Source organism: Python bivittatus, unplaced genomic scaffold (genome assembly GCF_059951505.1).
Source record: "Python bivittatus isolate LINGU-HERP-01145 unplaced genomic scaffold, Pbiv_v1 ctg000020_np1212, whole genome shotgun sequence".
Lineage (NCBI taxonomy): Eukaryota > Metazoa > Chordata > Lepidosauria > Squamata > Pythonidae > Python > Python bivittatus.
In genome coordinates this window covers 52,397,996-52,422,851 of record NW_028277030.1, presented here as the reverse complement: position 1 = coordinate 52,422,851, position 24,856 = coordinate 52,397,996, and the positions used below count along the sequence as shown (strand labels likewise).

The window sequence follows — 24,856 nt, the reverse complement described above, 5'->3', positions numbered from 1 at the left end:
TAGAAAGATGTTCTCTGATGCTTTCTATCATTAATGAAGCTGAACGTGGATTGCTTGAGAGAGAATAACACGCCCAAGGCTACCCATTTAAGCAAATAGAGGAGTGGGTTTTTGAACTTCAGGTTTTCTGTGTTCAAAATTTATGAACTACAGCATGTTCAAATTATGACAAATAGCTAAGGGTAGATCCAGCGTTTGTAGCTGAGCTATTTGTGTTCCGATAACTGTAGAGTCAAGGGACGTGTGAGCAGTACCCATGTCTTGAGTCTGCTTTTATCTCTACCTTTCCAGTGGTTGCTTGCTTGCCCTCTAAAGGTTTTCTTGATCTTATTTTTTTGTTTTTTGTTTTTGTTTTAGAGAGAGGACATAGTATATCAGCCAGTGAAAGCAAAGCTACAATAAGTGTAGAAGAGTCCCAGTGGGTCACTGCTCTAAAAATAAAAGGTTAGGTGAATCAATGGCTATGTAAACAAGGACGGAAGAAGCTCTTCCAATGTACAAATTAGCTTTCTGCATTAGGGTCTGCACAATGTTACTTCCTGGGGGAAAATTCTGCACTTAGAATATATAAGTAGGTAGAAGTCTATACTGAAATGCATGAATTCCAGCAAATAGTTCTCAATATATCAGATGAATTCAGTGTCGACTACCCCTTTATGTGTGTGTGTGTGTGTGCATGAGGTCTTCAAACTGGGATTGCTGATAATTAATTCAGGATATATTATCTGGCTGTAATGATCTATTAAGAATTGTACGTGTGCATGTATGTGAAGTATTTCTAGGCCAAAACCAAAGGAATTCTGGAAATGCCCTTTTGGATGTCATTCAGCTATTTCTGGTCTTAATGCAATGATTAGAATGAGTTATTAGAGATTAATAACCTTTGCCCATCTGACTTCCATGTAATAAAATACAAAGACTTAACTTGATTGTCTAGGGATCTGAAAGGTCCATGCTTCACAAGTATTTAGACTTAGGCCTGTCTGAGGTTTAACCAAGTAATTTGCATGTGCCCACACATCAGTTTCAGGAAGATGATTACTTTAGATGTATATTTAATCTTGAAAGGCGGATGCTGCTGATTTGAGTTTCACAAATGGTGGCTGATTGTAACAATTCATGTCTGCTTATCACATTAGCATATATAATTTTTTCAGGCTCCAAGTGTTCTTGATCATTTAGATGCTCTATAAGCATGTAGATTATTGGACCTTGTTTCCTGTGGATTGAGTTTGCTGCTGTCAGCACAAAAGAAACTACAAAGACAAAGGAAATGAATGAATACTTCTGGAGTCTGAAAACTTGGAAAATATTAGTTGTAATTAATATTCCCCAAGTTTATGAATGCTATGTAGTCACCAGGCTAGAAACCAGAGAACATGAGTTGTACTCCTGCCTTAGGGACAAAGCCAGCTGAGTGACTTTGATCTAGAAACTCTCTCTCAGGCTTAGGAAGGAAAGAAGAAACTAAGAGTAAACCATGTTTGAAAAATATTGTAAGAAAACTGCATGGGCTTCTCCATGTAGTCACCAGAAGCCAAGATGACTTGAAGGCACCCTGCCCCCTGTCCTCTCCAATGTTTCACAAAAAAGAACAGCTGCATAAAGTTCTACTTTAACAAAATGTTTTAGTAATATGTAATGTTTTTAGTAACTTTGTAAGACAACCAGAGAGGCTGAGAATGCATTTGGATTGCAATAATAGTAAAGGTCTAAGATTCTGTTCCCTTGGCAGTACCATCTGTCGGGCAAGTATTTCCACTTTTAAATCAGCATATTAAGTTAAATGATGCAATTTTATGTTCAGGGGGTAACAATTCTGCTTTTAAAAATATCATTACAAGCAGAGATGGAATGTCTGTTTTAATGTGTTGTGCCCAAGCGTATTTTAAGAAAGATAATTCTTTAGTGCTTTGGGTGAAAGAGATTAGTACCTCTTGTCATTTTTTTTTTCAATCAATTATAGCAAGATTAGATTGAAGGCTCCTTCATATGTGGTTTGGTATCTATCATCATATACTAGATTTACTGAAAAACATTGATTGAAAATCAAGATGCATTATAAAGACCAAAAAGCACATTTCTTATATCAAAGGTGCCTTCTCAGGTAAGTAAGTAGAAAGTAGAATTTTAAAGATTGTATATTTTTAAATTTAATGGCTCAAAATGAGAATTGTGAACAATAGTTTTATCTGAATTTGTAGGAAACTGAAGGAAGTTTAATTAAAATTCAGACTGATGAACTGATTGATATGATGTATATGACCACCTAACTCATAAATTGCAACTCTGGGTGGCTGTCAGGATCAAGAACACAAAAAATTAATAATTGTGTGTGTGTGTGTATATACACACACATACATACATACACATACCTGTATATAAAATAATGCACAACACAGTACAGCATAACTAAGGCCAAAAGACAGTTATACTTACATTCCCCAAACTGTTTCAGGACAGGCTTATTCAGCACCTTGATGCAATGCAGAGAGAAAGAGGGGAAAAAAAAAGGTTTTCAAGGTAAAAAAAGTCAGGGCCATTCTAATTTTGGGGGCATGCTGTTTTAAAAGGCAGGCACTGTGACACAGAAGGCACTTACCTTCTTTACATAAGAACTGTCACTTTCTTAATTTTCTCAAATGACATTTTCTTATTTTCTTAATGACAGTTCTTAGCAATCCATTGTTTAAATAATATCCACAAACTTTAAGAAAATAGTTAAAAACTTTTGAAAATAGAACCAGGAATTTCATTAGTTAAACCTCAGTCATCAGAAATGTATTTGATCATCACACATCTATGTTGAATGAGCATGTTATTACCGTATTTTTCTGACTATAAGACGATACTTTTTTCTAAAATCCTTACGCTAAAAATTGAAGGGCATCTTATTCAAGGAAGTCAGCCGAGGAGAGAACCGCGCGGTGGCAAAACTGCCCATACTTTGTCTCTGCAAAAGGGCTTCCTCCTATTTCTAGCCTCCAATCACGAGTGAAATAGCTTGAGTCTGCAAACAGACTTCCTCCAATCACGAGCCTTATGTAACTGACGTCAGCTGATGCTGAACAAACCAATTAGAGGAAGTCTGTTTGCAGAGACAAGCTATTGGCAGTTTCACTCGTGATTGAATGTAATCAGTTATGCAAAAGAGCCTGGAAATAGAGCTGCAGACAGACGGTTTGGACCTCCTCCCACTGAGTGTATCAGGTAAATGTTAACTAATTACTAAATAAAAATGTGTTCTGCACTATCTTTAAAATATTGATTTCTTAATTTTGGGTTGGAAAAGTGGGGGTTGTCTTGTACATGGGGGCGTCTTATTGACGGAAAAATACGGTATGTCTATGTAACCTAGATTAATGCACTGATAAAAATAGCCACCTATTTACGCTTTCTCTCTCTCTCACACACACACACACACACTCTTAGACATCTATGCAGCTCCAATTGATCAGATTCTGCACTGTTTAAAATGTCTCTCTCCAGTAATTAGGATTAAAACATAAGTGTGATGGAATGGAATTATGAAGGCCACACTCAGGGAGGCAAGCATCCTCTTTCATCTCCAGAGGGATGAGGAAGAGATAAGAGGATGAGGCTGGCACCTCCCTGAGGAATTCACTCTGTTTTCATAGCTACTGTGGGAACGGAGTTTTCAGTCTGGGAAGATTCTTGATAGAGGTTGTAGCTAATAAACATTGCTGAACAGAACTTGCATGGTCTCCTGGAGTTCCTCGGGCTAGGCCTGACATCAGTCTAATTCCATTCCATCACATCAAGTCATATAGCAATACATAATCAATAAGAAACTACAGTATGATTCTCATAAGATGATAATACTCACTAAAAAGTCCTGCTGCCTCTTTTACCTCAGGAACAAATAATCACATCTCTATACCATTTCCAACTGACTTTTGGAAAATCTTTATTTCTAGGGGCTCTAGAGGTGGAAGGCCCTAACCAAGAAAGTTCGCCTCCAGTTACCCATAAGTCAACAATCCCTGGCAGGAGGGACCATAATATGCCTTACCTCTTCAATATCATTGGGTGGCAGATTCCACACAGAGTAGGCAATCTTGATGATACCAATTCCTAAGACATGAAGGCTTTAAAGGTAACAACCAGCACTTTGAAATATGCCCAGAGCTTATTGGTAAACCAAATAACCAAGTAAGTAAACCTGGTAAACCAAGATGTGTAGTAGAAGCATTATACAGGCAAACCAAATAAAGCCGATCATTACCTCGGCTACTGAATTTTTGACCAGCTGCAGTTTCCAAATGGCTTCCAAGAGCAGCTCTATGTAAAACAGGGTGCAAGAGTCCAGTTGTGAAGAGATAAGGACATGAGGGACTGTTATTAAAGCTTCCCATTACAAGGGCCACAACAGGCACATAAGCCAAAGTTGTGCAAAAAGCCTCCTGGCCATAGTTTCACCTGCTGTGTGAAATGGTAGCCCAGAAGAACCCCTGGACTGCTAGTATGTTCTGGAGGAGTCTGCACAATTCCTCCAGAACTTAAGAACTCTTACTTTAGTCTTACTAAAATCCATAATCCTTATTCCATAATCACAAGGCTTCCAAATCCACATCTACTTCATCTTGCTGGGATTAAGTTTGAGCATGTTTTACCCATCCATATACTAACAGCCACCATAGGCCGAGATGGAATTTTGACTGCAGCTCCTGTTCAGCCTAGTGTGGAGATATACAACTGAGTATGATCAACATATTGATGAAACTTCACCCCATGTCAACGAATGACATCATGTAGATATCAAAGAATAAAGGGCCCAAGCTATGTGGCATCTTAAATCACAGAGCTTGAGTCTTGACCTCTTTCTTCTGCCCAATTGGCTGGAACTGCGGACTCAGGAAGGAGAGAATCATGGCAACACACTGTCTCTCCCACTCCCAGCTTTTGCAGATGGTCCAGAAGGATACCATGATTGATAGTATTGAAGGAAGCTGAGACATAGAGCAAGGCAAGAAGAGTCACACTCCTCTTATCTCAGTCCTGCTACTGGTCACTACAAGGGCAGTCAGTGTAGCCTCAGCATAATAACTTCACTGAATCTTGACTGAAGAGAGTCCAGATAATGAACTTCATCCAGTGTCTCTGCAGCTGCAGCCTCCCACCTTCTCAACAACCTTCCCCCCAGAAGGGAAGATTGGAGATAGGCTGGGTTGAGGGATGGCTGCTTGAGCTTCACTAACTTCAGGCAGTTGGCATTGCCCACTGTCCAAAGTATTAACTAGCATTCATACCCAGCTTCCTATCACCTCTCTGATTTTCATCAAGCAGATAGGAGTCACACTGAACAGGTAGGACTAGTCAAATACATAGATGGCAGAGTTAATGTCACAGAGAACTGTACACATTTACTCAAGATTGACGAACTTGAATAAATTCCATATGGTACCACACTATTGTTTGCCTTTGATGTCAAGTGTCAGTAATGCTTCCATGTTGAGTTTTCACCTCCCCAGTTAATTTACATAAACACTTAGCTATGTCTTACAAAATATGTTTTTATATTTTGTAATTCTGTAGATCTGACTGCAGGAAACCCATGCTCATATCACTGGATGGATAAGAAGTGATGGGACAATTCAAGATGGAAATATTCTGTTGCAGACAAATTATTTCCTTAAAACTCTTTGTTCGTATATTGCAGACATGTTCTTTAGGCAGATAATGAAGGAATAATTTATTTTTAAAAATATATTATTAGATAAATCCAGTTAATTCCTTCTCCTTATGGAAATGGGAAGTGTTCAATTCCTACTTGCCCTGCAGTCCTCCATATACCATGAAGATCTCTTCTGATTTCATGGAGGAGTATCTGCTGGAGCAAGAGGGAGCAGTTGTCGTCCAGTGCTTACTGGAGCAAATATTCAGATGGGGTAGGTGGTTGGCAGTTCTAGGACAGAGCAGAAGACACTGTATAATATTTCATTCCACCAATCTGAATTCTTAATTTTATATAGATATCAACATGTGTCAATCCTTCTGTTAAAATAAGAGATTTCTCTTCTTTTATTTTGTTCCTCTTTGTAGGCCTTGAAATTGTGTTATCCCATAGATACATTGTCCCTTATAAATAAGCCTCATCTCAAGCTCAGCTTTTCATGCTGTTGTCACCTTTACATATTCTCTCCCTAACATCTATTTTGTGGTTTCAATTATAGTGCTATGACTGGATGGATTTTTCCCCCCAGATTCTTACCTTGTAACTCAGTGTCTACCAAGATTTTATTTAGCTTACTACATGTTGTGGTGCTATGTCTGCTTATACTAACAGATGGTTCTTAATCTCTTAACCTGCTACTTATGATATAATACAGCACAGTTAATTATATTCTCTGCATAATGTCACTCAGAACACCATGAGATGAAAGCAGCTTATGAATTTTCTCTAGTATCATGTTTGCAATCTCATTATTTTGGAGGTTTAAATTGATTTAGTTTAGGTGACCTCATGTTAAGATATCTTCCAAGCAACCTATGGGTTTTATCCTGGAATTTAGTTTAGTTTCACCAGTCATCATGGGGAAAAGGAATAGAACTGGATAGTAGCATCCAATCATTTTTGAAAAGGATTAGAGAACTGTAGAGTCCTTCAATGGATATAATCAGTTGCAAAAATAGAAATCTCTATATTCTTGGAAGATGTATGCATTTTACAAAGCTTCTATGCTACTCTTTCAAAATGACTCTGAGTGGTACACCATATGGAAACATTAAATCATCCATCCCTTCACAACTACTGCTACCCTCCCAACAAAGAACAAGCTCATCACCACCATAACACACCATAAAAATATCAGAACATAACCAAAAATTGCTGCCCAAATACCACTTGATTTAAATGGTAAATCCCCACTAAAAAAAAAAAAAAGAAGTGTCTTCACTGCCTTCCTGAATGTCAGTAGTGTTGACAATATTTTTGACAATCCAGAAATAATGTTCATCTTAAATGAATCATGGTTGTTTTCTTTGCAGGGGCATTTGGAAAGACTGTAGACCAAATAGTCCAGGCATGAATACATGATAGACCAGGATGTACTGGTAGGTCTCTGATGATTCATAGTAGTTTGGCAAATAAAAGAGATTCCATCCTTCCCAATCTAAAACAAAGGGGTGAAAGGTTTGCATGCACTTGGCTTTGGTTCTTGTTCTGATGGAACAAGGCTTCAACACTGGATGTCCACCTACTTTTGCTCATAAATTCTAATTAAGTAAGCCTTGTGAGCATCTTCCCAAACAACCTCAGCGTTTTATAGAATCTAATGTTAACATCTGCAACTAGACCCACATTCCCTCGAAACTGTAGCTAAATTCAGAGTCTGAACATTTTTCTGTTTCTCTCCCCTTTATGCTTTACTTCCTGCCTTGCCTAATAAAGGGTTCTTGGGGACGCTACCATTTGCATACTATTTTGTGATCCTGAACCGTCTGACTTAATAAAAGTATTGCCATAATATGGAATTTGGATCATTATTTCAGTGATGCTTATATGGTGTCATGCCACAGATAATGGATGGAGTCTAATGCCATACAATGAAGCAAGAGAGTTATATATTAACCCAGAATGTGCAAGGTTGATGCTGATCTCTGCATCCTATAAAACCAAGGTTTTTATGTATACTTCATATATTTTCAGTATTTGGTTCCTACAAGGATAGTATGCTCTGTAAAAATCATTCTAAATAGAGTCTTCTTCTTTAATCTGCCACTATCTTTAAAGACCTTCCCAAACTGCATTATTCAAACAGGTCAAGAAATTACAAGCATGCATAATGGTGATAAATGGAACAATTCCCCTTCACTGGAGCCTTTACAAATGTGTAATAGTGTTGAGTCCTACAAATTGACTACTTTGTATTAATGTGTGTTGGCAGCTGATCAAGTTTCAAAGTCTTAGACTTCACTCCTGACACTTGTTTTGCTCATAGTAATGAAGTGAGTAACAGTGGATACTTCCATAAAAGCATTCCTCTCCCCCCGCCCCCATTGGTATTATCTATATATTTCCTTAGGTGTTTTTCCCCTTCCATCCCCCTGCTGAGTCCATTACTAAATGCTGAAGGATAGTCCTGCCACAGCAGTACTGTTCAATAGACCTTGAAATTAGCAAGGGGAACTATGGCTGTCTGACAGCTACTCGTATCCTGGCCACCAAGTATGAACAAGCAGCAGAAGCTATACTCACTCACAGGAGAAATAAGGTTCATGGAAATATTAAAGAAATGTGAATGCCATTGCCGGCATGGCAACACTTTGCAGTAATTGGCTTTTTGTGATTCATGCTGGTTTGAATTCAGGGAACCTCAAATAGAAAGCCTAAAAGCATTAGACTGGGAAATGGCTCTTTTTTCTGAAGAAATAGGAAAAGATGAGAAGCTCACTGATATAAATTTTGTTTTAATTTACAAGTTGGTTTCTCTAAAATGTTCTGCATCTGGCTGTTGTGTGAACCATGCTAACAAGATCCCTCACCTTTTTACTGATGTTTAATATGATCTATCTTCTGAATGTCAGATGAATCCATTAACACACTAAATAAAAGGGATATGTTGTTATTAATCTTCACTTTCCCTGCTTTGGTTTTTTCTTAAACTAAATGTAGATCTAGCCAAACAGAACAGATTCAATGGACATCGGTCATTTCTGACATGTTCAGCTGCTTCTGTAGTTGTGATAATGCAGTGAAATTTGTCAGTCATATTTTGTCTTCTGAGATGGATAATATTCAGCATCCCTCAATATTTAAGGCTTTAAAAAAGCATGCGCACATGAACACACACACAGTGATGTCATGTAAGTTTATATTTGTGTTTCTGCTTCCATATTTTTCTAACTTACTTTTTGAACTACTCTTACCTACTTACGTTTTGCACTATATTGCACAATGTTCCCATCCTAATTCTGTACATGATGAGCCCTGGTATTCTTTTTAGGACATTCCAGAGGGGCAATATTTGGCTGATTTTGGAAAGAATCAGGGACTGGGCAGCCATGATGATAGGCAATCTCTCTGATGCTGCAAAGGAGCAGAGGCACTGGTTTCCATGTGGTATCTCAGTGGTGGATTATGAAATTATTGATATATGCTGCACATAAAAACACATTCTTAATTCTGATATACCGGAGATGGTGGGCATAGATGTCTAAAATATATGCAAGGGTTCAGCTTCATTCTTTGATTAACAATCCTCTAGATGGGTGTGAGGGGAACTAAGAATACTAGCTGGGAATCTCTGGTCCAAACTCTTGTGGGACTACTGCAGCTCTACTCACTTGCTGTGTAGTTCAGTGTTAGCCAGACCCAACATCTTGAATATAGATGAAACTCTGGATCCGTTCACTACTCTTATCCAAATCCAACAAGAAAGAGTCAAAATAATATTTTAAAGATTTATTTTGAAAAGAAAACTTTAACTTAAGACCATACTCATGTTTCTGATTGTTGCTTACAAACAGGACCAACTGAATATTTATATGAACATAGAGGTCAGCCAGGAATTACATGTAGTCAGGTTGGGCTTCAAGGATGTTGAACTGTATCCACTCTGAAAGCTGTCACTTATATACCCCAAATCTTGTGCCACCCTAAGTTATATTCATTATCATACTGAAACCTATTTGTATTGTTAAGGGATGGCAAGAAGCATTTACCTTCCTTCCTTCCTTCCTTCCTTCCTTCCTTCCTTCCTTCCTTCCTTCCTTCCTTCCTTCCTTCCTCCCTCCCTCCCTCCCTCCCAGAATTGTAAAGGAAGAATTGTACAATGAGGTGGAAGTAGAATTTGGGGGTCATGCTGAAAAAGCACCTAACCTAGATATAACTTCTCAGAGAAAACAAAGCACTATCTCAGCTATAAATTAATTAGATGCAAGAAACACTTGATTAAAGGAGAAAATGGGATTAGGGTAGGCAAGTAAATTGCCCCTTCCTCAAAGGCACTCACTCTCTCCCTACATGCACTTTCTCAAAAGAAAATAAACTGCTAGCTCAGCCAGAAAACACTGAGACACAAGGAATGCTGATTCAGATGAGAAGCGCTGAGAAACAAGGACATCCAAGGAAAGTAACATCTCATCAAAACCACATTTGAGGACCCCTTTGTTTAGCTCAAGTACACCACTGTATTCACCCATTATCTCTCCATCCTGACTCACTAACACACATTTTGCCGTAACTCAATCAAATTGCTGTATTGATTGAATGCATATTGTAATTTGCATAACTCTGCAAAAAGGGACTATAATCTCTCTCCACTTTAGGCTTGTCTTCTCCTCCTGCATTGATCAGTAAACCCAATGTGTGCTTCAATAAAGGTATGCTGGTCTCTGGTTTAAACAGACTCAAAAAGTCTCCTAGAAAATGCTACTTTGATACATGAAACAAAGCAGAAACATGTGACACAGCATGTTACATATGAAGTGGGTATTATGTTCAACTACAAGAGAAAAATCCCCTAGTTTAGAATATATGGCAGTATTGTACTGTGCTGATTTGTTGCCTAAATATTGATTGGATTGATTATGGGCCATCAAGTCATTTTCAACTCCTAGCGACCACATAGATTTTCTCCATATTGTCCAAATATAGCATGTGTTTATGCTGAAGATCTTACTCTACTTATATTCAACCTATTATTCTTCTGTCCCCTAAAATTTAGTACTAATCTAATTAAGCAGAAACTATGCTGTATGAGATACATTAAGCCCCAGCCTTAGCCTTTTTGAACACAGAATTCGTAACCTTTCTCCTTCAACACCCACTTACTCTTTTCTCTGCCTTCCATCGGCATTTAGGAAATAATATTGGCCTGCATTATAGGACTATTTTAGGGAATTCTAAGATGATCATTGTGACAGAGACCCACGGGGGTGAAGTATCCTTAGTTCCTTCTCTCTCTCTGGGTTCTTTAGTTTCTGGTTGTGTGCAGTCGTGATGACAGAATAACTCAGGAAGCAAGTAGAAAATTTTTTGACCAAGGCTTTACTTAATGCTCAAAAGGATTATGGTAAAGCAAGCTGCAAATTAAAACTTACTCCATAGGAGCAGACAGTCAACATATAGCAGTAAAAGCAGGGTTATGAACCCTCTTCACCTAAGTAGCATTACATAAATGTGCTTTGGTGGCAAGAGGAGTAGACAAAGAAACTTCCCTTTACACAACCGAGGAAAGGCTTGAGACCGCAGCTTTCTCAGGCGACCTGTTCAAGGCAAACCAACAACGACTCAAGGTAGACGCTCACTTCACCAACACCCCCCAATCCTCCTTTTCACTCCTCCAGGGCTAATCTTAAATACCTTCCCCAGATTGGCCGCCACCCCTCTCCACAGATGTTACAATTTAGAGCCCCACTTAGAATTACTTAACAGAGTTTGTAAAGGTTACAATGCAGGATACAAACTGGGGCTCTTTCCCTCGATCTTATCTAGTTACAAAGGTTTATTACTCTCTAACACCTAAAGTTTATTTTTCCAGCCGGTCATAAATGCCTTGTCCACATCACATTGAAGTGGGAGTCAGGAAGCTTCTTTCACCTACTACGGAGAACAGGGAAATGTGCAAAAGGATGGTTATTTCTCCCAACCCTGGATCTCTGTCACAATCATGAATGTGAAATGTACTGAATATATGAAATGTGCTTTTAAAAGGCTAAATATGAATATTGAATGAGTCCAAAACACTATGGTAATTAAACCTAGCATTGCTTTCTGTACTTGCACTGAGTAGTGGTAATACAGGACTTAGGGTATATTCATGCAAACTCTACATACATAAGTGTCTAGAAATAAATGGATAAACATTTTAATCTAGTTGTGACCCAAAGAGAGAAACACCATAAATGTATTAGGTACCATACAATTACAGCATTTTGTATTGCCATAGTAGTTTTTATTGGTATTGTCTTCAGATTTTCCTTTCCTCACCCGTATTTTTAACAACATCTGTTTTTCCGGCTATAATTATGGGATATAGAAACAAACAAAACAAATAACCAAGCATTTTTTTGGTAATGGCTGTATTTGTGATACATGGGTGATTCAACTTAATTCTTGGAATGCGCTTCACTGGATGGCACAATGAGATACTCTACCCTAGGTTTAGTAAATATAAATTTACCAACCACACCATACTTTTCTTCAGTCCATCTGGTATCTGTATAAACATGGAAATATAAACATTCCCAATTAATTTAATTTTGTGGGCCTGCAGTTTTGGCCACAGTCCAAATAATTTGTATACAACAACACATACACATACATATACATGTTTGTGTGTGTACTTGTAATAATTTTATTAAAAAGAACAGTAAAAACTAACAAGAACTAATATTAAGAAAAAGCATAAGGAGAAGAAAAAAGAAATTGGAAAAAATAGTAAAGATCAAAAGCGCAGGGGAAAAAAAAAAAGAAAAGGAGAGAAATGACAAAAGAAAGAAAAGAACTAACTTCCAACCCTCCTTGCAACAGATATAAGTAACAATATACATCAAACTCTTGCTCTAAATTTACAACATAATTTCCATTATTTCTATTTACTCATATTATTTCTAATCATCAAACCCATACAACATAATTTCATTTTTTTCTGATTCCCACAAAAAGTCCCCCAAAGATTTCTAGTTAGCATTAAAATCACACAATATATTATTTTGAATCAAAGCCTACTGATGATACCTCACCCCAAATAGTCAGATGACCTGAGAGTACTGAGCCCTGCAACACCCCACAAAGAAGGGATCCTATGAAAATGAACTGGAACTGACCCATGAGGAAGGAGGAGAACTAGCATAACACCATGCCACCCATCCCAACTCCCAGAGCCAGCCCAGAAGGATACCACGATTGAAAACCACTGGGAGGTCAAGAAGAGCAAGGATGGATGCACTACCCATATCCTGCTTCCACCAGAGTGAGATTAATGCTGTTTCATTCACTTTCAGCCTTACCAGGTAGACCAGACAAGAAACACGACCAGATAAGCTAATTCTACTTTATTCTAAAGCTTCATTAACATAATGTTGCAAGTCTGAAAGTACATTTCTCCTGCTGTCTCCTTTACAGCCTGAAAAACTAGGGAGGGTCCCTTGTAAGCCACTTGCCCCACACATTTTGCTACTGTGGGCTATGCTGTCTCTTATCTGACCATTCTCTAGGCAGCATCTCTTTCTCCTGTCTCCCAAGGTCTTTCCCACATACCATTACATTCCCATACCCAGGCCAGAACCCTATTGAAAGGGGTCTTGATAATTTGCTTCTTCCAGACTACTCTGAAGCTGAAATGCAACCACGTTCTCTATAACCTTCCCTAAAAAGGAAACTGGACAAAATTGTCCAGAATGGTGAGGTCCAACAATGGCCCTTGGGGAGGCCTTGGGGAGGGGCTTATATACCACCTCCTTAAGAGACAGTGGAACCACTCCCTCCCTCAAAGAGGAATTAACCACCGCCAGAACCCAACCACATTTCCCAACCATCCAGGAGGAACATGGATCTAACACAGAGGTGGCTGCACTAACAGCCCCATGAACCCTGTCCATTTCCTCAGGCCCAGCAGGCTGAAACTCTTTCATCCCATCTTTTATCTAGGAGTTCAAGGTGATACACTAGAACTCCATCCTTCAATTTTTACCACATGAACTACTCTGTGAGATAGATTGGGCTGAGAGAGAATGACTGGCTGAAAGTCACCCAATGCACTTCCATAACTGAAAGTGGACTTGAATCTGGCTCTTCTCAGTCCCTGTCCAACACCTTAATAGCCACCATACCATCTGTCCTGTATGTAAAGGTTACATGTACCCATGCCTCAATCAATTTACAAAAATTAAAAACAAACAAACAATAAAATTAATTTAATAGTAGCATCAGTTAGAAGTAGTTTCAATAGCTAGGTCTTAAGGTCTTGTTTAAAAATATTCAGTGAGAGAGCTTAATGTACTTCCTCCCTTATGTGGCTGCCACCAAACAAGTCTGTGTGTGTGGCTGACAATCTGGGTTTTAACTGCAGGCATATAAGAAGAGATTTTCTGGTTGATCATAAATGGACAGGTGTAGATAGGCTCAGGCAGTCTTTCAATTGTCCTAAGACGTTTAGGGTTTTAAATGTAATAACTAGCACATTGACCTGAACACAAAGCTGCACCAAACAACCCAGTGTTGCAGGCACAGAATCAGTGTTAAATCCGGCCATCGTTTCATGCCTCTACAAGGGAGTCCATTCTGCACCAGCTAAATGTTCCAAACAGTCCATATGTAAAAATATTAACTGAGAAGCTCTCCTGTGCTTTTGGCTTGTCCTTACAATCAACCGCAACACTGTGAACCCCAAGAAGTCATCAGATAGCTAGTGAGCATTTTTGGATGGCTTGTAAGTTGCCCCATCCTGAGCCAGATTTGGCAAAGCATGCATACTTAGTTTAAGCAGAAACTCATGTTAAAACATGTGTAAACTTTATTTCAGATACAAGACTTCATTTCTACATTTTGTGATCATCCATAAAGATTGAATTCCTTTTCTGCTTGATATTAATAAAGTTAATTCAATAGTAAATCCCATGCTACAGGATTCCCTGTAGAGTTTCTTGTCAAAAAATACAGAACTATCATAATGATCGGTATATTTAATGAAAAATTTCATACTGCTTTGATAGTTCTTGAGGATTAATCTTTTTTTCCTACAAACTACTCGATTTGAAATTACCTTGTATGAAGTATACTGTGCTCTTGTCAGCAAAAGTAAGATTTTCCATTTCAAATGCAGTTTCTCAGGCTCATTTCAGTATGCTTGATATAGTTGCTTTTGCTGTACTTATTTGAGCCGATTGCTTTGTGTTATCCAACTTTAATTGCTTTTTCAGAATACTGAGGGCTATAGAAATGATACAGCAAGTCTTTGACAACTGCCATAGTTAGTTTCCTGCATTCAGCCAGGCTTTTGCTTTCAAGGCCACTTGAAAGTTTGTTCTTGAAACAGAAGTTAGTTTTCAAATAAGTTTGCAATGGGAAGGAGGATCTATTTCAAAAGGTTTGTTTTGCAAGTTGAAGAACTTGCCCGAAGTATTGTCCCGGTACCCATTCTTATATGACACATCCTCAGGACATTGCCTATGTCTCATCCTCAGCCAACAGCTGAAGCAGCTTAAAGCTATCTTCAGCTGTTCCAGTTTTAAAGTAATGTTTTCCTACTTTTCCTCTCACAATTTTGCTTCATCAACCTGCTTCATCAACAGTGCGGCTGATGGATCTGCCCAGCTCGTGTTGGCCACCCTAGGCTATCCTTCCCCTCCAGTATTTGGGCAACTGCTTTCCTTGATCATTTTGGCTTGGGCTGTAGAAGACAGCAGACATCTGGCTCCCACAGAGGCACTGCCCGCATAATGCATGATTAGCACTTTCTGAAACATTTGTCAGGTTTTATGCAGGCTCCTTATATATGTGTCCAGTAGTAATGTGTGGCTGTGAGAGTTGGACCATAAAGAAGGCTGAGCGCTGAAGAATTGATGCCTTTGAACTGTGGTGCTGGAGAAGACTCTTGAGAGTCCCCTGGACTGCTAGAAAGTCAAACCAGTGAATCTTAAAGGAAATCAATCCTGATTGCTCATTGGAAGGATCGATAATGAAGCTCAAGCTCAGATACTTTGGTCACCTAATGCGAAGAGAGATCTCTTTGGAGAAGACCCTGATGCTGGGAAAGATTGAAGGCAAAAGGAGAAGAGGACGGCAGAGGATGAGATGGTTAGATAGCATCACTGAAGCAATGAGCATGAAACTTAGCAAACTCAGGGAGGCAGTGAAGGACAGGAAGGCCTGGCGCAATATGGTTCTTGGGGTCACGAAGAGTCGGACATGACTTAACGACTAAACAACAACAAATATATATGTGGGTTTAACGCTCTTTTCTGAGAGCACTAGATCTGTGTATAAAAGATAGGTTTGAATGCTAGTCCTACGATGCATAGTCAGTCAACTTACAAAGAAAAACATAGCCAACACACACCACCTGTGTGTTGCTGGTTTTGTCACAAATAATTACGACATAGGGCTTCTGTTGCTTCAGCCAACAAGTGGTTTGCACAGCTGTTCCCCCCCCCCGCTTTTATCACTTGGGGTCACCATCTTTCATAGTCCTGTGCAGTTTTGCCTATTCCATTGATTACTTACAGGTGCTACTAGCCTTGGCCATGTGCTGCATTATCCTGAATATAATTTCGGCATTAAGACCAAACTGAGATTTCAACTGAATGGCTATCACTGTTTTTATTATACAGTATTTCTTCAAAGGCATATGAATACAGTCTTTCATTTTCTATTTTGTCCTTCAAATAGTCTACTTCTTCATTTGCCCTTATTACTCTTCATTCCATTATGCTATGATCATTGTCTCCCTAATTCTTCTTCAGAATTCATTCATTTATTTTTTTCATTCATTCATTTAATTCAGCCAGAAAATATCTTTTTAAAGACACACACATCTAACCACAGCATTTAATTATGAATCCAAAAGTCATTCTTTTTTTAAAATAATTTTTATTAAAGAAGTTTCAACAGAAGAAAAACAATACAATTGTTTTGTATTGTATTTCAGTCTTTCCATTTTTGCACATATAATAGTCTTGCAGTGATGATCATATATAAAAATAAACTTCCATGGCTCTTTTCAAATGGATTGTCCATTAATCCAGCAAAACAAGTACTGGTTTCAGATGAATATTAGTCTTTAAGATTCTTTGTATTGTTGAATGTATTTGAACCCCAGATTTTCTGCCTTTTTTACAAGTTTGCCAGGCATGATAAAACAACCCTTCATGTTCTCCATATTTCCAACATAAATTCGAAGTACCTTTATACGTTCTAGATAATTTTTATACCAACAGTATATCATTTTGTAAATATTCTCTTTTAAATTATAACTGTGAATTTCAATCCTTTCAACTATGTGTTTTCTCACTGTTCCCACAATATGTTGGAATAAGAATAAGAACCAAAGTTCTTATCCCATTTTATCATACACTCTTGCACTTGTCCTTCCTCCCTTTCAAATTTCAGCAAAAGTTTATACATTTTAGCAATTACATGTTCATCAGTTCATAATTCAACTTCAATTTCTGTCTTCTGCTGTTCAATTCCAAATGTCCAATTATCTCCTTTAAATCTTTTTGTTGACTGTGCATACAAAAAGCATTGAAAATTAAATCCATTGGCAGCCTGATGCTCTCTTGGTTTCATCTTATATTCTCCATGCTCTTGTTCTAACATCTGTTGATAAGTTAACCATATCTCTTTACCTGCTGTTTCTTTCCTATAAAATGCTTCTTTTTGTGCTGAGACCCATAAAGGCATTTTTGGGCACAGTCTGGGTTTATATCTGTTCCATATTCTCAATATGGCACTTCTAATGTAGATTTTTTAAATCTACATTAATCTTAACTTTATAGTACCATAGAAAACCATACCATCCAAACCTCAGCTTGTGCTCGTCTAGTTCTAAAACTCTTTTATTCTCAGCAACACTCAGTCTTTCATCTAAACTGAACAGCAGACTGCAAAATACAACTTCAAATCAGGCAAACCCAATCCTCATCATTCCTTTGCATCTTGAAGGACTTTGTATTTAACCCTTGGCTTTTTCCCTTGCCATACAAACCTAGATATAGATTTCTGCCATTGCTTAAATGGTGCATTGGTTGTCAAAATAGGTATTGTTTAATACAAAAACAGGATTCCAGGCAATACATTCATTTTTATCACAGAGATTCTCCCTAACAGTGACAGTTGTAATCACTCCCATTTTAACATATCCTTCTTAATTTCATTCCAAGTCTTAACATAATTGTTCTGAAATAGCATACAATTCATAGTCATAGTAATACCCAAGTAGTTCACTTTTTTATCAATCTTAAAACCAGGTGTTTTTTTCCCCATCAGTTTCCTTTGATTTTCCATTTTTATATTCTTTGTTAACATCTTCATCTTTTGGTTATTAATTTTTAAACTCAGCTAATGCCTCCAAATCCTTTAGTTTTACCATTTTTTTATTTCCATGCATCTACAAGCTCTCAATTGTCATTCATTCATATATGGATGGATATATACACACACACACACACACACACACACACACATACACACACACACACACACATGCATGCATGCATGCACGCAAACAAACTTTTGGTAATTTACCTTGTGTTATTTTAATATATTTCTCAGAGGTTCTATCTTTTTGCGGGTAAATTACTCAATTCCAGTCTCCCATTAAACCCCAATTTTCATATGATAAATCTATTAGTTTATCCATAAGTCCTTTGTAGAATGTTGCTTTATCCTCATTTGGAGCATAAATCCCCATTATCAAACTCTTGGCCCCATGTAAAGTAGCTTCAACCCCCACATATCTGCCGTAATCATCAGTAAATATCAGTTCTGGTTGTAATTGGGAATTTATATACAAAACAACTCTATTTCTCTTTTTGGTGTCTGCTGAAATAAATTCTGCACCCAAATTTTTTCAAATAAATTATTCTGTATCCTTTTTTCTAATATGTGTTTCTTGTAGACAAACTACATCTTGTTTCAATTTTTTTCAATAGTGAAATAATTTTCTTCTTTTTTGAGGAGCAAGTCATTCTTGAGGGATGAGGAAAATCCAAAGCCTCTGGAAATTGGTATTCAGAAGAAAAAAAAAACCCCTATGTGTAAATTTCAGAAACTAGTATTGTTGGACTTCCGGTGAGTAATGTCTGTGCACTAGACTCTCCTTTTCAAGCAGAGAGTCATCTTCACAGACTTTTTAAGCTCAGGCAAGCTTCCTGGAGCCTGAAAAATTCTCCAGATCCAAAAAGAATCCTAGAAATTGTTCCATATGACCTCCAGACAGCTTTTCACAACCAGAAGACCTTGAAACAGAGATTTTCAGGATCGACCGGTGAGTGATCAGCTGGGAGGCGGGGGTACCATCAAGTTCCAAGCTGTACAAAAGCTGAAAAAAAAAAAGGACACTTGCACTGACCTCATTTCTAAAATCACATTTTTTGGGGGGGGCTTTTTTACTTCTATAGGGTTAAAGAGAGGCTTTCTTTAGTTACAGTATTTTTTCCTTTTGGCTACTATAGGTGCTTAGTGGAAAGATTTTACTTTCTTTTTTTGATTAAGATAAATAGTTTTGTATATTCAGCAAAAAAGGCAAAGGCTTAGATTTTTATTAATTTTTAAGAAACAAGAGAAAAGGATTTTTTTTTTATTATTTTTTTCTCTGGCCATTCTGCACTTGGTTTGTGATATTGGAATGTAGATATGGGAACTGTGTGAACTCTGCTTTGTTTTCCTACTTAATTGGACAGGTATCTTAAATAAGAGACTTCCTCCCTTTCACTATTAATTTTGGATAGAATGTAATTTGTATTTTTGACTCTAGAGAGTGCTATTGACCATGGCTATTAAGAAACCAAACTGCAGAGATGAGTGCTTCAAGATTATGTTTCAAAACTTTGCAGGAAAAAATAATTCAGTGCCTGGAGGATAAATTTGATAATTTGAACAAGAAACTCAATGCTAAATTAAATGAGGCTGTTATTGTTGTAAGGCAGTTGAACACAAGTTGGATATTTGGAGAATAATATGGATAATAAAGATATGAAGAAGAGAGATGGATATTTTACTGGATTTTAAATAAAAAGAATTTTATTTTGGACTTAAAATTACTTTGGATCAGCCTAACAATGATATTGTTTTGAATTTACAAAAAGAATGTTTTGAATCACTGAAAGACAAAGAGAACTTATTGAAATGGTTCCTGAAAGAAGAAGACAAGGAGAAACTAATAGAGATTCAACTTGTGTGGCACTGTTTGCTAGGTTTAAAGAATGAACTCTTTAAAAGTAAACAGAACTTGGATCAGTCTAATGACGACACTATCTTGGATCTACAAAAAGAAGGTCTTAAACTACTGAAAGATAAAGAGAATGCATTGAAGTTAAGAAAATAATAAAGACTCAATATGTGGAGTACTATCTGTTGGGATTAAAGAATGAACCTCTTAAAAGTAAACAGAAAGTACATAAAGTAAATCTGTTTGACTATGGTTAAAACATAGGCTGTGGTTTCTGATAGATTAATACCAATTTTTTTGGGACCAGAACTGTATGATGATGTTATTAAGATTACTGTTGCTTAATAGTAGTAAAAATGAATACAGGTTGTGACTCCTGATAGTCATTAGAGGGGTTTCTTGTTGATTAGGACTGAATGGGGAAGTTACTAGGACCATATAAGGGAATGTTAGTGCGGGTGGGAAATATGAGTGATATAAAGGCGCTTTCTATTATCTGTGGGAAGGGATGATAGTATATGATAATACTAGAGAGATTTTTATATGCACATAGATGACAAAAACACACAGTTATTTAGGATTGGACATTAATGGCGGTAGCAGAGATGGTGACATAGTATATTGAAATTAAAAAAGGAGGGGGGTTAGCCTTCTGTTTGGAAATCGTTTTTGTTTTCCTTTTTTTGCTTGGGATCGTAAAATGCCATGTTGACTTGGGTTTTTGACAATTATTAGATTTTAGGATTAGAGAAGTATTTTGTATTACTTATATTTTTAGAGTAAAAGATGTATGTATTTTATATTTGTATCTGCAACAGAGAAAGTCGGAAGTCCCCTATTCTTCCTCTCTCTTCTTCTTTTTTTTTTTTATTTTACTTTTATGCACATTTAAATTTATTTATTTTTTTTTCTGAATGTTTCTTTTTCTTTGTTATTTCTGTTTCCTTATATTTTGTTCTTTATTGAAAATTAATAAAGTTTTTTAAAAAAAAACTAGCATTTTTTACTGTTGTCACACACAGACTCTTAACAAAAATCTTTCAACTTTATTATGGTCATTCGTTACAAGAACTAAGGGCAGAATAATGTGGTTAAATTCTCTTTGGATAGAGATATGCTTTTTTTCCTGCAGCTTTAGTGTAATTTGGAATTTCCCAAGCTATTTACAATTATTTGACAGAGACTGCATTACTGGAAAGTTACATGGGAAAAGAATTCTGAAAAATGGTTACAATAGATCATCAGCTAAGTTTGTTCCAAGAAGAGTCAGATACCTCTTCTCTAATTAATATGTCAAAGCAATTCAGTAAGCTAAAATACTGTACGGAAAAAAAAATAGTTACGGATTTTGCAGAAGCAGTAGTGACATAAAAAATGTTGTACCTATACAGGTTCCAGCTATACACATTTTCTACATATTTAGCACATGCAGCTTTATCTATCTATACCTATCTATCTATCTGGTTGTCAAACTTCCTGAAACAACTTTGGGCAGCTTACAGTTGGATAGCAGTATAAAAAACAAAGGAACTAAAAGCAAAACCCAACAAACACAGAGAACCAAAAAAAGAGCATAGCAGAATAACAAGATAAAAGGATAGCAGAATAATCAGGCCAACCATTGTACAGACCATTCAAAAACCTTTCATTTTGCATGGATTCAATTCAGGCTCGGGCCCAGTGTCTGGGAGAAGAACCAGGTATGCAGGGTTTTATCAGAAGGCCAGCAGGATTGGGGCTACCCAAACTTTGAGGGGAGTGATTTTTCATAGGATTGGCACTGCAACAGAGAAGGCACCCTTCCTGGGTCCTGCCTGGTGACATTATTTAGTAGAAGGGACCTGAAGCATATCCATCCTGTGGATGTAGCTTGGTTATCTGTGTTATCTTCCTGCTGAGTAAGTAGAAACTACAGGAAGACTATAGGGAGTGAACTCAGCTGAATGTACAAATGAGCATAAATAGAAATATGACAGTGGAGTTTAATAGAAGGAAGAGAAGACAATAATTAGAGAAGCTACATGTTCTTGTTATGCCTCTGTCTGAACAGTCATTCTCACATGAGGAGGACCAAGAGAAAGCAGCCAGACCAGAGAATCCCAGACCAAGCAACAGCAGTGAAATGGCTCATGACCCTTGGGCCTCAGAGTTTCATTCATCCAGGTCACAAGAATGCCACTATCTCCATGTAAAGACTCAGTAGGGAGATGGAGAAATACTCAGCTGCACCAAAAAAGGATTTGACACAGATAAGCTTACTCGGGATTAGCCTGGTTTTTTAATTACCCCAACATCTCTTGGGCAAAATACTGTGCCAAGTATGGTCCTTCTGAGAGATTCCTGACAATTTTGTCCTTCAAAAGGTGGAGGGGGATACAAGAGGATCAGCTATTGTTGACTTGATGCTAACTGATAAGAGGATTTAATTAAGGTGGAAGTGGAAGTAGCAGGAAGATGATACTTAGCCATACATCTCTGCTCCAGGCCACCCAAGTAATGCTGTCGAGGTGCTTTACCAGGGCCTGGACGTGATACAGGCTTGGATGGGGAAGAATCAGCTTTAGCTCAACCCTGACAAAGACCAAGTGGCCTTTTAGGGGTTCCCATATCTAGTCATTTGCTACAGTATCTTTAACTCTGGCTGGGGTGACATTCCCGCAGTCAAAGCTGGTGCGCAATCTGGGAGTTCTCCTGGATTTATGGATCCTGCTTGATGAGCAGGTGGCATCCATGGCCAGGAGGCCCTTTGCACAATGACATCTTATGCACCAGTTGCACCCTTTCCTAGATCAGGAGGATACTGCTCATGGTCATTCATGCCTTAATCACCTCACAATTGGACTATTGCAACTTGCTCTATATGGGGCTGCTCTTGAAGAGCATGCAGAAGCTGCGGCTCATCCAAAATGCAGCTGTATGGGCAGTAGTGTGTGCACCTTGGTGCTCCCATGTATCACCACTGCTGTGTTGGCTGTAATGGCTTCCAATAGGCTTCCGAGTACAATTCAAGGTTCTGGTTGTCACTTTTAAACCCTACATGGAATGTGGCCAGGTTGCTTGCAGGTTAACCTGCCTATTCCCAATGGCTTCTGCCTGTCCTATTAGATCTGGCAGGGTGGGCACATTTCAGATCCCCTCAATGAAACAATGTTGCCTGGTGGGCCCTCAGAAGTGTGCCTTCTCTATCATGGCACCTGTTTACAGAACAGCCTCCCCCTGGAAATACAGATGGCCCCAACACTGTTGGCCTTCAGGAAAGAGGTGAAGACCTTGCTTTTCCCCCAGGCACTGGGGCATTTATTTATTTATTTTTCAAATGTATATATGCCACCCAACCTCACTATACAAGTGATGGAACTGGCATGGGGAGGTTGGTAGAAGAATGTAAGATTTATCAGGGCCTTAACATTATTTACTGTTTATTGTTCTAAATGGTCTTTTTCTGTTCACTGCCCAGTGCTCCTTTTGGTAGATGGATGGCTATAAAAATTTGTTCTAAAATGCATAAGTAAATAAAAGCAAGCTAGGGGGTAATGAAAGCTAATTACAATATTCTTCTTTTTAACAGAAACTAAAGCCCAAACTTCTAAAACATAGATTTTAATAAACCCAAAGTTTTGATAAATAGGATTTCATGGAGGAAGAAGCCAATGGTAAAAGGAACTGAAGGTAAAGTTCCTAATGAAGAAGATATTGAAAACATAAATGCATCCCCAAAAGTTTACTGAAGATCTTAAAAAAAAAAAAAAAAAAGGCTCACATGTAGGTAGAAAGAGGATGGATCACCAAAAGAGAGAGCATATATGTAGGTACTTTCGAACTGTAGATCTTGTGTCAGGAAAGGCTAAAGTTCAGAATGAACTAAGGTTGTTGAACAATGTGAAAAGAACGTCTTCAGATATGTTCAAAATGAAAAGAAGAGAAAAGAATCAGTATGAGAGCTGCTCAATGAAGGCAGCACAGTATTAACAGGTAACAAAGACAAGGCAGACCTACTCAACTCTTTTTATAGACTTTTCCAGCAAAAGGATATGTATTCCACCATGCAGCTGTGAAAAGCAGAATGAAAGAGCAGGACTGAAGTTTGAAATCGATAGAAATATGGACAGGAAATACCTATTTATTTAGAATGACTTTAAATATATAGGATCAGAATTTACCTATTGTAGGATTCTAAAGGAACTTGATGGTCTAGCCAAACATATTTGTATTTCAGAAAACCCGGAGATCTAGTGGAGTGCCAAACAACTTGAAAAGGGAAAACATTGTCCATGTCTTCAAAAAGGAAAAAGGGTGACCCATGGAATTACAATCTAGTCAATCCAATATCAGTTGATTGATTGATGTATCATCAAGTCATTTTCAACTCTTAGTAACCACATAGATTTTTCTTCATGACGATCTATCCCTAACCTGTTCTTTCAAGTCTCCCAATGGTGTACTCATCACCACTGTAACTGAGTCCATCCACCTTGCTGCTGGTCATCCTCTTCTTCTCTTTCCTTCTAATATTCCCAGCATTACAGCCTTTTCCAGAGAGCTGGGTCTTTGCATAATGTGTCCAAAGTAGGATCATTTGTGCCTTGAGTGAGAACTCTGGGTTGATTTGCTTGATGATCCATCAGTTTGTTTTCTTCACGGTATTCTCAAGATCTTGTCCAACACCAAAGTTCAAAGAAGTCAATATTCTTCCTGTCTTGCTTCTTTAAAGTCCAACTTTCTCTTCCATATAGTGTCACAGGGAATAACCTTGCTTGTGTGATTCTGATCTTTGTAGGTATAGACACATCACAGCATTTGAATAGAATAAATCATAAAGATGATGTATGATCTATGAATATGTGAGCACCTTAAAAATGATGGGCCAGCATAGATTTGTCAAGAATAAGTGTTGCCAAACTAATATTATTTTACTTTTGTTCTGGTAACTTTTAAAAAAAATTATAGGGATGCTATGGACATAATACATTTGGTTTTCAAGAAAAGCATTTGATGAAGAA

At 37.7% G+C, this 24,856-nt stretch overlaps 1 long non-coding RNA gene across 1 annotated transcript in view; it reads right to left on the bottom strand.

The window, feature by feature from the left end:
* Positions 1–24,856, bottom strand: part of LOC148217058 (uncharacterized) — a 105,722-nt gene that overhangs the window by 6,632 nt on the left and 74,234 nt on the right. Inside the window, exon 4 of the long non-coding RNA XR_015797919.1 lies at positions 2,440–2,476. This is a non-coding gene — a long non-coding RNA (uncharacterized LOC148217058). The remainder of the gene's footprint in view (positions 1–2,439; positions 2,477–24,856) is intronic.